Below are 15,802 nucleotides of genomic sequence, written 5' to 3'. Positions count from 1 at the left end.
AGCCAGACCGGTTTCCCAGAACACCTGAGCAGCCTGATGATGGGCTGTTGTCATGGCGACCGCCTCCTTTTACCTGCAGGTCTTCATGTAGAGCTTTATTAGTACGGCAGCTTCTGTACGACTTATTAACTGTGTGATGTGGCTTTTCTAACATGTAGAACTGCTTGGTTTCAGAACAGATTTCAGTGGTTGATGTTTTACATGGAGTACAACATTCTGCTTGAAAGTTTATATTTGATTTTGAACAAATGTAACAAATTTCACACAATTTTCATCAGGCTGCTCAGGTGTTTCCTCCACCTGCAGATACAGAACATGAAGTGATGGTTGGAGATAAAGCCGAGACGAGACAGAGACTAAACGGACATGAGACAGAGACTAGTCCGAGACGAGACAAAACGGACATGTGACAGACTAGACCGAGACGAGACAGAGACTAGACCGAGACGAGACAGAGACTAAACGGACATGAGACAGAGACTAGACCGAGACGAGACAGAGACAAAACGGACATGTGACAGACTAGACCGAGACGAGACAGAGACTAGACCGAGATGAGACAGAGACTAAACGGACATGAGACAGAGACTAAACGGACATGAGACAGAGACTAAACGGACATGAGACAGAGACTAGTCCGAGACGAGACAGAGACTAAACGGACATGAGACAGAGACTAGACCGAGACGAGACAGAGACTAAACGGACATGAGACAGAGACTAGTCCGAGACGAGACAGAGACTAAACGGACATGAGACAGAGACTAGACCGAGACGAGACAGAGACTAAACGGACATGAGACAGAGACTAGACCGAGACGAGACAGAGACTAAACGGACATGAGACAGAGACTAGTCCGAGACGAGACAGAGACTAAACGGACATGAGACAGAGACTAGTCCGAGACGAGACAGAGACTAAACGGACATGAGACAGAGACTAGTCCGAGACGAGACAGAGACTAAACGGACATGTGACAGAGACTAGACCGAGACGAGACAGAGACTAAACGGACATGTGACAGAGACTAGACCGAGACGAGACAGAGACTAAACGGACATGAGACAGAGACTAGTCCGAGACGAGACTGAGACTAAACGGACATGAGACAGAGACTAGTCCGAGACGAGACAGAGACTAAACGGACATGAGACAGAGACTAAACGGACATGAGACAGAGACTAAACGGACATGAGACAGAGACTAGTCCGAGACGAGACAGAGACTAAACGGACATGAGACAGAGACTAGTCCGAGACGAGACTGAGACTAAACGGACATGAGACAGAGACTAGTCCGAGACGAGACAGAGACTAAACGGACATGAGACAGAGACTAGTCCGAGACGAGACAGAGACTAAACGGACATGAGACAGAGACTAGACCGAGACGAGACAGAGACTAAACGGACATGAGACAGAGACTAGTCCGAGACGAGACAGAGACTAAACGGACATGTGACAGAGACTAGTCCGAGACGAGACAGAGACTAAACGGACATGAGACAGAGACTAGTCCGAGACGAGACTGAGACTAAACGGACATGAGACAGAGACTAGTCCGAGACGAGACAGAGACTAAACGGACATGAGACAGAGACTAGTCCGAGACGAGACAGAGACTAAACGGACATGAGACAGAGACTAGTCCGAGACGAGACTGAGACTAAACGGACATGAGACAGAGACTAGACCGAGATGAGACAGAGACTAAACGGACATGAGACAGAGACTAGACCGAGACGAGACAGAGACAAAACGGACATGTGACAGACTAGACCGAGACGAGACAGACTAGACCGAGACGAGACAGAGACTAGACCGAGACGAGACAGAGACTAAACGGACATGAGACAGAGACTAGACCGAGACGAGACAGAGACTAAACGGACATGAGACAGAGACTAGACCGAGACGAGACTGAGACTAAACGGACATGAGACAGAGACTAGTCCGAGACGAGACAGAGACTAAACGGACATGAGACAGAGACTAGACCGAGATGAGACAGAGACTAAACGGACATGAGACAGAGACTAGACCGAGACGAGACAGAGACTAAACGGACATGTGACAGAGACTAGACCGAGACGAGACTGAGACTAAACGGACATGAGACAGAGACTAGTCCGAGACGAGACTGAGACTAAACGGACATGAGACAGAGACTAGACCGAGATGAGACAGAGACTAAACGGACATGAGACAGAGACTAGACCGAGACGAGACTGAGACTAAACGGACATGAGACAGAGACTAGTCCGAGACGAGACAGAGACTAAACGGACATGTGACAGAGACTAGACCGAGACGAGACAGAGACTAGACCGAGATGAGACAGAGACTAAACGGACATGAGACAGAGACTAAACGGACATGAGACAGAGACTAAACGGACATGAGACAGAGACTAGACCGAGACGAGACTGAGACTAAACGGACATGAGACAGAGACTAGTCCGAGACGAGACAGAGACTAAACGGACATGTGACAGAGACTAGACCGAGACGAGACAGAGACTAGACCGAGATGAGACAGAGACTAAACGGACATGAGACAGAGACTAAACGGACATGAGACAGAGACTAGTCCGAGACGAGACAGAGACTAAACGGACATGAGACAGAGACTAGTCCGAGACGAGACAGAGACTAAACGGACATGAGACAGAGACTAGTCCGAGACGAGACAGAGACTAAACGGACATGAGACAGAGACTAGACCGAGACGAGACAGAGACTAAACGGACATGAGACAGAGACTAGTCCGAGACGAGACAGAGACTAAACGGACATGAGACAGAGACTAGTCCGAGACGAGACTGAGACTAAACGGACATGAGACAGAGACTAGTCCGAGACGAGACAGAGACTAAACGGACATGAGACAGAGACTAGTCCGAGACGAGACAGAGACTAAACGGACATGAGACAGAGACTAGTCCGAGACGAGACTGAGACTAAACGGACATGAGACAGAGACTAGACCGAGATGAGACAGAGACTAAACGGACATGAGACAGAGACTAGACCGAGACGAGACAGAGACTAAACGGACATGAGACAGAGACTAGACCGAGACGAGACTGAGACTAAACGGACATGAGACAGAGACTAGTCCGAGACGAGACAGAGACTAAACGGACATGAGACAGAGACTAGACCGAGATGAGACAGAGACTAAACGGACATGAGACAGAGACTAGACCGAGACGAGACAGAGACTAAACGGACATGTGACAGAGACTAGACCGAGACGAGACTGAGACTAAACGGACATGAGACAGAGACTAGTCCGAGACGAGACTGAGACTAAACGGACATGAGACAGAGACTAGACCGAGACGAGACTGAGACTAAACGGACATGAGACAGAGACTAGTCCGAGACGAGACAGAGACTAAACGGACATGTGACAGAGACTAGACCGAGACGAGACAGAGACTAGACCGAGATGAGACAGAGACTAAACGGACATGAGACAGAGACTAAACGGACATGAGACAGAGACTAAACGGACATGAGACAGAGACTAGACCGAGACGAGACTGAGACTAAACGGACATGAGACAGAGACTAGTCCGAGACGAGACAGAGACTAAACGGACATGTGACAGAGACTAGACCGAGACGAGACAGAGACTAGACCGAGATGAGACAGAGACTAAACGGACATGAGACAGAGACTAAACGGACATGAGACAGAGACTAGTCCGAGACGAGAGAGACTAAACGGACATGAGACAGAGACTAGACCGAGACGAGACAGAGACTAAACGGACATGAGACAGAGACTAGTCCGAGACGAGACAGAGACTAAACGGACATGAGACAGACTAGTCCGAGACGAGACAGAGACTAAACGGACATGAGACAGAGACTAAACCGAGACGAGACAGAGACTAAACGGACATGAGACAGAGACTAGTCCGAGACGAGACAGAGACTAAACGGACATGAGACAGAGACTAGACCGAGACGAGACAGAGACTAGACCGAGACGAGACAGAGACTAAACGGACATGAGACAGAGACTAGTCCGAGACGAGACAGAGACTAAACGGACATGAGACAGAGACTAGACCGAGACGAGACAGAGACTAAACGGACATGAGACAGAGACTAGACCGAGACGAGACAGAGACTAAACGGACATGAGACAGAGACTAGTCCGAGACGAGACAGAGACTAGACCGAGACGAGACAGAGACTAAACGGACATGAGACAGAGACTAGACCGAGACGAGACAGAGACTAGACCGAGACGAGACAGAGACTAAACGGACATGAGACAGAGACTAGTCCGAGACGAGACAGAGACTAAACGGACATGAGACAGACTAGTCCGAGACGAGACAGGGACTAAACGGACATGAGACAGAGACTAGACCGAGACGAGACTGAGACTAAACGGACATGAGACAGAGACTAGTCCGAGACGAGACAGAGACTAGACCGAGACGAGACAGAGACTAGTCCGAGACGAGACAGAGACTAGACCGAGACGAGACAGAGACTAAACGGACATGAGACAGAGACTAGTCCGAGACGAGACAGAGACTAAACGGACATGAGACAGACTAGTCCGAGACGAGACAGAGACTAAACGGACATGAGACAGAGACTAGACCGAGACGAGACTGAGACTAAACGGACATGAGACAGAGACTAGTCCGAGACGAGACAGAGACTAAACGGACATGAGACAGAGACTAGTCCGAGAAAAGACAGAGACTAGACCGAGACGAGACAGAGACTAAACGGACATGAGACAGAGACTAGTCCGAGACGAGACAGAGACTAAACGGACATGAGACAGACTAGTCCGAGACGAGACAGACTAAACGGACATGAGACAGAGACTAGTCCGAGACGAGACAGAGACTAAACGGACATGAGACAGAGACTAGACCGAGACGAGACAGAGACTAGACCGAGACGAGACAGAGACTAAACGGACATGAGACAGAGACTAGACCGAGACGAGACAGAGACTAGTCCGAGACGAGACAGAGACTAAACGGACATGAGACAGAGACTAGTCCGAGACGAGACAGAGACTAAACGGACATGAGACAGAGACTAGTCCGAGACGAGACAGAGACTAAACGGACATGAGACAGAGACTAGACCGAGACAAGACAGAGACTAAACGGACATGTGACAGAGACTAGACCGAGACGAGACAGAGACTAAACGGACATGAGACAGAGACTAGACCGAGACGAGACAGAGACTAGACCGAGACGAGACAGAGACTAAACGGACATGAGACAGAGACTAGTCCGAGACGAGACAGAGACTAAACGGACATGAGACAGAGACTAGTCCGAGACGAGACAGAGACTAAACGGACATGAGACAGAGACTAGTCCGAGACGAGACAGAGACTAAACGGACATGAGACAGAGACTAGTCCGAGACGAGACAGAGACTAAACGGACATGAGACAGAGACTAGACCGAGATGAGACAGAGACTAAACGGACATGAGACAGAGACTAGTCCGAGACGAGACAGAGACTAAACGGACATGAGACAGAGACTAGTCCGAGACGAGACAGAGACTAAACGGACATGAGACAGAGACTAGTCCGAGACGAGACAGAGACTAAACGGACATGTGACAGAGACTAGACCGAGACGAGACAGAGACTAAACGGACATGTGACAGAGACTAGACCGAGACGAGACAGAGACTAAACGGACATGAGACAGAGACTAAACCGAGACGAGACAGAGACTAGACCGAGACGAGACAGAGACTAAACGGACATGAGACAGAGACTAGTCCGAGACGAGACAGAGACTAAACGGACATGAGACAGAGACTAGTCCGAGACGAGACAGAGACTAAACGGACATGAGACAGAGACTAGTCCGAGACGAGACAGAGACTAAACGGACATGAGACAGAGACTAGTCCGAGACGAGACAGAGACTAAACGGACATGAGACAGAGACTAGACCGAGATGAGACAGAGACTAAACGGACATGAGACAGAGACTAGTCCGAGACGAGACAGAGACTAAACGGACATGTGACAGAGACTAGACCGAGACGAGACAGAGACTAAACGGACATGAGACAGAGACTAGACCGAGACAAGACAGAGACTAAACGGACATGTGACAGAGACTAGACCGAGACGAGACAGAGACTAAACGGACATGAGACAGAGACTAGACCGAGACGAGACAGAGACTAAACGGACATGAGACAGAGACTAGTCCGAGACGAGACAGAGACTAAACGGACATGAGACAGAGACTAGTCCGAGACGAGACAGAGACTAAACGGACATGTGACAGAGACTAGACCGAGACGAGACAGAGACTAAACGGACATGAGACAGAGACTAGTCCGAGACGAGACAGAGACTAAACGGACATGAGACAGAGACTAGACCGAGACGAGACAGAGACTAAACGGACATGAGACAGAGACTAGACCGAGACGAGACAGAGACTAAACGGACATGTGACAGAGACTAGTCCGAGACGAGACAGAGACTAAACGGACATGTGACAGAGACTAGTCCGAGACGAGACAGAGACTAAACGGACATGAGACAGAGACTAGACCGAGACGAGACAGAGACTAAACGGACATGTGACAGAGACTAGACCGAGACGAGACTAAACGGACATGAGACAGAGACTAGACCGAGACGAGACAGAGACTAAACGGACATGTGACAGAGACTAGACCGAGACGAGACTAAACGGACATGAGACAGAGACTAGACCGAGACGAGACAGAGACTAAACGGACATGTGACAGAGACTAGACCGAGACGAGACTAAACGGACATGTGACAGAGACTAGACCGAGACGAGACTAAACGGACATGAGACAGAGACTAGACCGAGACGAGACAGAGACTAAACGGACATGAGACAGAGACTAGACCGAGACGAGACAGAGACTAAACGGACATGAGACAGAGACTAGTCCGAGACGAGACAGAGACTAAACGGACATGTGACAGAGACTAGACCGAGACGAGACTAAACGGACATGTGACAGAGACTAGACCGAGACGAGACAGACTAGACCGAGACGAGACAGAGACTAAACGGACATGTGACAGAGACTAGACCGAGACGAGACTAAACGGACATGTGACAGAGACTAGTCCGAGACGAGACAGAGACTAAACGGACATGAGACAGAGACTAGACCGAGACGAGACAGAGACTAAACGGACATGAGACAGAGACTAGACCGAGACGAGACAGAGACTAAACGGACATGAGACAGAGACTAGTCCGAGACGAGACAGAGACTAAACGGACATGAGACAGAGACTAGACCGAGACGAGACAGAGACTAAACGGACATGTGACAGAGACTAGACCGAGACGAGACAGAGACTAAACGGACATGAGACAGAGACTAGACCGAGACGAGACAGAGACTAAACGGACATGTGACAGAGACTAGACCGAGACGAGACAGAGACTAAACGGACATGTGACAGAGACTAGACCGAGACGAGACAGAGACTAAACGGACATGAGACAGAGACTAGACCGAGACGAGACAGAGACTAAACGGACATGTGACAGAGACTAGACCAAGACGAGACAGAGACTAAACGGACATGTGACAGAGACTAGACCGAGACGAGACAGAGACTAAACGGACATGAGACAAAGACTAGACCGAGACGAGACAGAGACTAAACGGACATGTGACAGAGACTAAAGGGACATGAGACAGAGACTAGACCGAGACGAGACAGAGACTAAACGGACATGTGACAGAGACTAGACCGAGACGAGACAGAGACTAAAGGGACATGAGACAAAGACTAGACCGAGACGAGACTAAACGGACATGTGACAGAGACTAGACCGAGACGAGACAGAGACTAAACGGACATGTGACAGAGACTAGACCGAGACGAGACAGAGACTAAAGGGACATGAGACAGAGACTAGACCGAGACGAGACAGAGACTAAAGGGACATGAGACAAAGACTAGACCGAGACGAGACAGAGACTAAACGGACATGTGACAGAGACTAGACCGAGACGAGACAGAGACTAAACGGACATGTGACAGAGACTAGACCGAGACGAGACAGAGACTAAACAGACATGTGACAGAGACTAAAGGGACATGAGACAGAGACTAGACCGAGACGAGACAGAGACTAAACGGACATGTGACAGAGACTAGACCGAGACGAGACAGAGACTAAAGGGACATGAGACAAAGACTAGACCGAGACGAGACTAAACGGACATGTGACAGAGACTAGACCGAGACGAGACAGAGACTAAACGGACATGTGACAGAGACTAGACCGAGACGAGACAGAGACTAAAGGGACATGAGACAGAGACTAGACCGAGACGAGACAGAGACTAAAGGGACATGAGACAAAGACTAGACCGAGACGAGACTAAACGGACATGTGACAGAGACTAGACCGAGACGAGACAGAGACTAAAGGGACATGAGACAAAGACTACACCGAGACGAGACAGAGACTAGACAGAGACTAGACAGAGACCAGACGGAGACCAGACGGAGACTATGGGAGACTAGACTAGACGGAGACTAGACGGAAACTATGCAGAGACTATGTGAAGACCAGACGGAGACTCGGCAGACACTAGATGGAAACCAGATGAAGACTAGACGGTGACTAGATGGTGACTAGATGGAGACTAGACAGAAACCAGACAGACTACACAGAGACTATGCAGAGACTATGGGAGACTAGACTAGATAGAGACTGGACAGAAAGCAGATGGAGACCGGACGGGGACTGGACGGAGACTGGACAGAGACTAGACAAAGACTAGACGAGACTGGACGGAGACTAGACGGACACTAGACAGAGTCTAGATGGAGACTGGATGGAAACCAGATGGGGACTGGACGGAGACTGGACAGAGACTAGACAAAGACTAGACGAGACTGGACAGAGACTAGACAAAGACTAGACGAGACTGGACAGAGACTAGACAAAGACTAGACAGAGTCTAGATGGAGACTAGACGGACACTAGACAGAGTCTAGATGGAGACTGGATGGAAACCAGATGGGGACTGGACAGAGACTAGACAAAGACTAGACGAGACTGGACAGAGACTAGACGGAGACTCGACGGAAACTATGCAGAGACTATTTGGAGACTAAACAGAGACTCTGCAGACACTAGACTGAAACCAGATGAAGACTAGATGGTGACTAGATGGAGACTAGATGGAGACTAGATGGAGACTAGATGGAGACTAGATGGAGACTAGATGGAGACTAGATGGTGACTAGATGGTGACTAGATGGTGACTAGATGGTGACTAGAAGGAAAGCAGAAGGAGACTAGACGGAGACTATGCAGAGACAATGGGAGACTAGACTAGACAGAAACTGGACGATGACTAGATGGAGACTAGACTGAAACAAGACGGAGACTGGACAGAAACCAGACGGAGACTAGACGGAGACTAGGCAGAGACCAGACTATTTGGGTGGGGTTACATCGTGTGGGCGGTATGATCTCTCTTCTCTGAACACGTTCCACTCTGAATGTTCTGCATGTGACACAGTCACTGAGTCGTCTGCAGGTTTATTTACTAACGACAGCTTTTTCATTCTCTTTCTGGTTTAACTGGTTAGTTTCTGGTTCTCCTGATAGTTGATAGTTTCATCCTCATGCAGGGGAGCATGGATCCTGGTTTGGCTTGTGTGTGTGTGTGTGTGTGTGTGTGTGTGTGCGTACAAGGTGTTTTCTCCTTTCTCTGCTCTGTTTGTTGTCTTCTCTTTCTGTCCCTCTTCTATCCTCCTCGATCCGGTCCAGTCCAGCAGTAGAAACTCTGTAAAATAAACAATAAAATAAATAGAAAAATAGAAGAAGAATCCAGAACATGAAGGGGAACATTCTGTCTATAAAGCATCCAGACCATAACTCTGCTGCTCGGTCCTGGAAGCGAACCCGTCTCCATGGAAACAACCAGGAAGCTGAGGACTTCTGCAGGAAATCTGCCGGAATTTACCGACAAGCGGCGAAATAATCCGAACCCCCCTCCTCCAGCATCCGACACGCGCCGTTCTGTGACGGAGGAGCCGCTGCAGAACCAAACAGAACCCGGAGCAGAACTGTACCGGACCCCGGAGCGGAACCGACCTGGTGAGTCCCATCCAGTCCCGTCGGTTCGGATCGGTCCGATGGCGTCATCGCTGTCAGGTCGTAGCGGGTTAAATGGTAATTAGCAGGTGGAGACACGCACGCGCAGCATTACATCACGCTGTGTGTGTTTGTCAGATAAACCAGTGACGTCATTCCCTCTACATGAAGGTCGCTGAGACGTGACGTCATGTACTTTGGATTAATGCACGTGGGTTTATTTCTTTGATCTGACCCCTGGTTCCATTTGGTTCTGGTTCGACTGAAACGGGGTCCAGACAGGGTTCGGTTTTTAAAAGACCAGGATCCCTGGAGGTTCCGCCTCCAGAGGGGTACCACGTTGTTCATGTTCAACTGAAGCGGAACCGGTTCTGATTCCGGTATCATCTCGTCCCTCAACCTCCACCTGAATGGTGGCTGGACCTCCGGCTGGACCTCTCGCCGGACCTCCCGCCGGACACTGGAGACGGGGGAGAAGGAGCGACCTCCTCGCCGCACACTGGAGACGGAGGAGGAGCGTCCCGACCCGGGACCCCCTCGGGAACATGGAGCAAGGGAGGAGCGTCCCGACCCGGGACCCCCTCGGGAACATGGAGCAAGGGAGGAGCGTCCCGACCTGGGACCCCCTCGGGAACATGGAGCAGGGGAGGAGCGTCCCGTCCTGGGACCCCCTCGGGAACATGGAGCAGGGGAGGAGCGTCCCGTCCTGGGACCCCCTCGGGAACATGGAGCAGGGGAGGAGCGTCCCGTCCTGGGACCCCCTCGGGAACATGGAGCAGGGGAGGAGCGTCCCGTCCTGGGACCCCCTCGGGAACATGGAGCAGGGGAGGAGCGTCCCGTCCTGGGACCCCCTCGGGAACATGGAGCAGGGGAGGAGCGTCCCGTCCTGGGACCCCCTCGGGAACATGGAGCAGGGGAGGAGCGTCCCGTCCTGGGACCCCCTCGGGAACATGGAGCAGGGGAGGAGCGTCCCGTCCTGGGACCCCCTCGGGAACATGGAGCAGGGGAGGAGCGTCCCGTCCTGGGACCCCCTCGGGAACATGGAGAAGGGGAGGAGCGTCCCGTCCTGGGACCCCCTCGGGAACATGGAGCAGGGGAGGAGCGTCCCGTCCTGGGACCCCCTCGGGAACATGGAGCAGGGGAGGAGCGTCCCGTCCTGGGACCCCCTCGGGAACATGGAGCAGGGGAGGAGCGTGGTGTGAGACTGTAGTGGACCCAGTAGACCAGGTTCTGATGTAAAACTGGAGAAAGTTTCTTTCATTCTTGACAATTTAAAAAAAAATTATTCTTCATTTCAACAACCTCAGATGATTAAATCTCTGGACCAGGTTTAAACCTATTTCTAAACCCAGACCAGTTCCTAACCCAGACTGAAATTAAACCTGGACTGGTTTCATCATGACTCTGATATGAAGCATTGGGTGTCTGAAGGGGACCGGGTGTGCAGGTTCTGTGTTGTTATATGTTACCTCGTCACCAGCTGATCCATAGCATGGACCACTAGACCCAACATTAGAACCAGAATCAGGGAGGTAAGTTTGAAGATAATCTGAAGGTAGACAGGAGGTCTGCTTCCTTAAGTCAGACTGGGACCTGGTTCTAGTTCCTGGAGCCAGACCGGTTTCCCAGAACACCTGAGCAGCCTGATGATGGGCTGTTGTCATGGCGACCGCCTCCTTTTACCTGCAGGTCTTCATGTAGAGCTTTATTAGTACGGCAGCTTCTGTACGACTTATTAACTGTGTGATGTGGCTTTTCTAACATGTAGAACTGCTGGTTTCAGAACAGATTTCAGTGGTTGATGTTTTACATGGAGTACAACATTCTGCTTGAAAGTTTATATTTGATTTTGAACAAATGTAACAAATTTCACACAATTTTCATCAGGCTGCTCAGGTGTTTCCTCCACCTGCAGATACAGAACATGAAGTGATGGTTGGAGATAAAGCCGAGACGAGACAGAGACTAAACGGACATGAGACAGAGACTAGTCCGAGACGAGACAAAACGGACATGTGACAGACTAGACCGAGACGAGACAGAGACTAGACCGAGACGAGACAGAGACTAAACGGACATGAGACAGAGACTAGACCGAGACGAGACAGAGACTAGACCGAGACGAGACAGAGACTAAACGGACATGAGACAGAGACTAGACCGAGACGAGACAGAGACTAGACCGAGATGAGACAGAGACTAAACGGACATGAGACAGAGACTAGACCGAGACGAGACAGAGACTAAACGGACATGAGACAGAGACTAAACGGACATGAGACAGAGACTAGTCCGAGACGAGACAGAGACTAAACGGACATGAGACAGAGACTAAACGGACATGAGACAGAGACTAAACGGACATGAGACAGAGACTAAACGGACATGAGACAGAGACTAGTCCGAGACGAGACAGAGACTAAACGGACATGAGACAGAGACTAGTCCGAGACGAGACAGAGACTAAACGGACATGAGACAGAGACTAGTCCGAGACGAGACAGAGACTAAACGGACATGAGACAGAGACTAGTCCGAGACGAGACAGAGACTAAACGGATATGAGACAGAGACTAGACCGAGACGAGACAGAGACTAGACCGAGACGAGACAGAGACTAGACCGACATGAGACAGAGACTAGACCGAGACGAGACAGAGACTAAACGGACATGAGACAGAGACTAGACCGAGACGAGACAGAGACTAAACGGACATGAGACAGAGACTAAACGGACATGAGACAGAGACTAGTCCGAGACGAGACAGAGACTAAACGGACATGAGACAGAGACTAGTCCGAGACGAGACAGAGACTAAACGGACATGAGACAGAGACTAGTCCGAGACGAGACAGAGACTAAACGGACATGAGACAGAGACTAGTCCGAGACGAGACAGAGACTAAACGGACATGAGACAGACTAGACCGAGACGAGACAGAGACTAAACGGACATGAGACAGAGACTAGTCCGAGACGAGACAGAGACTAAACGGACATGAGACAGAGACTAGTCCGAGACGAGACTGAGACTAAACGGACATGAGACAGAGACTAGTCCGAGACGAGACAGAGACTAAACGGACATGAGACAGAGACTAGTCCGAGACGAGACAGAGACTAAACGGACATGAGACAGAGACTAGTCCGAGACGAGACAGAGACTAAACGGACATGAGACAGAGACTAGACCGAGACGAGACAGAGACTAAACGGACATGAGACAGAGACTAGTCCGAGACGAGACAGAGACTAAACGGACATGAGACAGAGACTAGTCCGAGACGAGACAGAGACTAAACGGACATGAGACAGAGACTAGTCCGAGACGAGACTGAGACTAAACGGACATGAGACAGAGACTAGACCGAGATGAGACAGAGACTAGACCGAGACGAGACAGAGACTAAACGGACATGAGACAGAGACTAGACCGAGACGAGACAGAGACTAAACGGACATGAGACAGAGACTAGACCGAGATGAGACAGAGACTAAACGGACATGAGACAGAGACTAGTCCGAGACGAGACAGAGACTAAACGGACATGAGACAGAGACTAGACCGAGACGAGACTGAGACTAAACGGACATGAGACAGAGACTAGTCCGAGACGAGACTGAGACTAAACGGACATGAGACAGAGACTAGTCCGAGACGAGACAGAGACTAAACGGACATGAGACAGAGACTAAACGGACATGAGACAGAGACTAAACGGACATGAGACAGAGACTAGACCGAGATGAGACAGAGACTAAACGGACATGAGACAGAGACTAGACCGAGACGAGACTGAGACTAAACGGACATGAGACAGAGACTAGTCCGAGACGAGACAGAGACTAAACGGACATGTGACAGAGACTAGACCGAGACGAGACAGAGACTAAACGGACATGAGACAGAGACTAAACGGACATGAGACAGAGACTAAACGGACATGAGACAGAGACTAGACCGAGACGAGACTGAGACTAAACGGACATGAGACAGAGACTAAACGGACATGTGACAGAGACTAGACCGAGACGAGACAGAGACTAGACCGAGATGAGACAGAGACTAGACCGAGATGAGACAGAGACTAAACGGACATGAGACAGAGACTAAACGGACATGAGACAGAGACTAGTCCGAGACGAGACTGAGACTAAACGGACATGAGACAGAGACTAAACGGACATGTGACAGAGACTAAACGGACATGAGACAGAGACTAAACGGACATGAGACAGAGACTAAACGGACATGAGACAGAGACTAGTCCGAGACGAGACAGAGACTAAACGGACATGTGACAGAGACTAGACCGAGATGAGACAGAGACTAGACCGAGATGAGACAGAGACTAAACGGACATGAGACAGAGACTAGACCGAGACGAGACAGAAACTAAACGGACATGAGACAGAGACTAGACCGAGACGAGACAGAGACTAAACGGACATGAGACAGAGACTAGACCGAGACGAGACAGAGACTAAACGGACATGTGACAGACTAGACCGAGACGAGACAGAGACTAAACGGACATGAGACAGAGACTAGACCGAGACGAGACAGAGACTAAACGGACATGAGACAGAGACTAGTCCGAGACGAGACAGAGACTAAACGGACATGAGACAGAGACTAGACCGAGACGAGACAGAGACTAAACGGACATGAGACAGAGACTAAACGGACATGAGACAGAGACTAAACGGACATGAGACAGAGACTAAACGGACATGAGACAGAGACTAAACGGACATGAGACAGAGACTAAACGGACATGAGACAGAGACTAAACGGACATGAGACAGAGACTAGTCCGAGACGAGACAGAGACTAAACGGACATGAGACAGAGACTAGTCCGAGACGAGACAGAGACTAAACGGACATGAGACAGAGACTAGTCCGAGACGAGACAGAGACTAAACGGACATGAGACAGACTAGTCCGAGACGAGACAGAGACTAAACGGACATGAGACAGAGACTAGACCGAGACGAGACAGACTAGACCGAGACGAGACAGAGACTAGACCGACATGAGACAGAGACTAGACCGAGACGAGACAGAGACTAGACCGAGATGAGACAGAGACTAAACGGACATGAGACAGAGACTAGACCGAGACGAGACAGAGACTAAACGGACATGAGACAGAGACTAGACCGAGACGAGACAGAGACTAAACGGACATGAGACAGAGACTAAACGGACATGAGACAGAGACTAGTCCGAGACGAGACAGAGACTAAACGGACATGAGACAGAGACTAGTCCGAGACGAGACAGAGACTAAACGGACATGAGACAGAGACTAGTCCGAGACGAGACAGAGACTAAACGGACATGAGACAGAGACTAGTCCGAGACGAGACAGAGACTAAACGGACATGAGACAGAGACTAGTCCGAGACGAGACAGAGACTAAACGGACATGAGACAGACTAGACCGAGACGAGACAGAGACTAAACGGACATGAGACAGAGACTAGTCCGAGACGAGACAGAGACTAAACGGACATGAGACAGAGACTAGTCCGAGACGAGACAGAGACTAAACGGACATGAGACAGAGACTAGTCCGAGACGAGACAGAGACTAAACGGACATGAGACAGACTAGACCGAGACGAGACAGAGACTAAACGGACATGAGA

Source organism: Telmatherina bonti, assembly GCF_933228915.1.
Source record: "Telmatherina bonti genome assembly, chromosome: 3".
Taxonomy (NCBI): Eukaryota; Metazoa; Chordata; class Actinopteri; order Atheriniformes; family Telmatherinidae; genus Telmatherina; species Telmatherina bonti.
The sequence above is the reverse complement of the archived record's forward strand: the minus strand, read 5'-3'. Positions refer to the sequence as shown.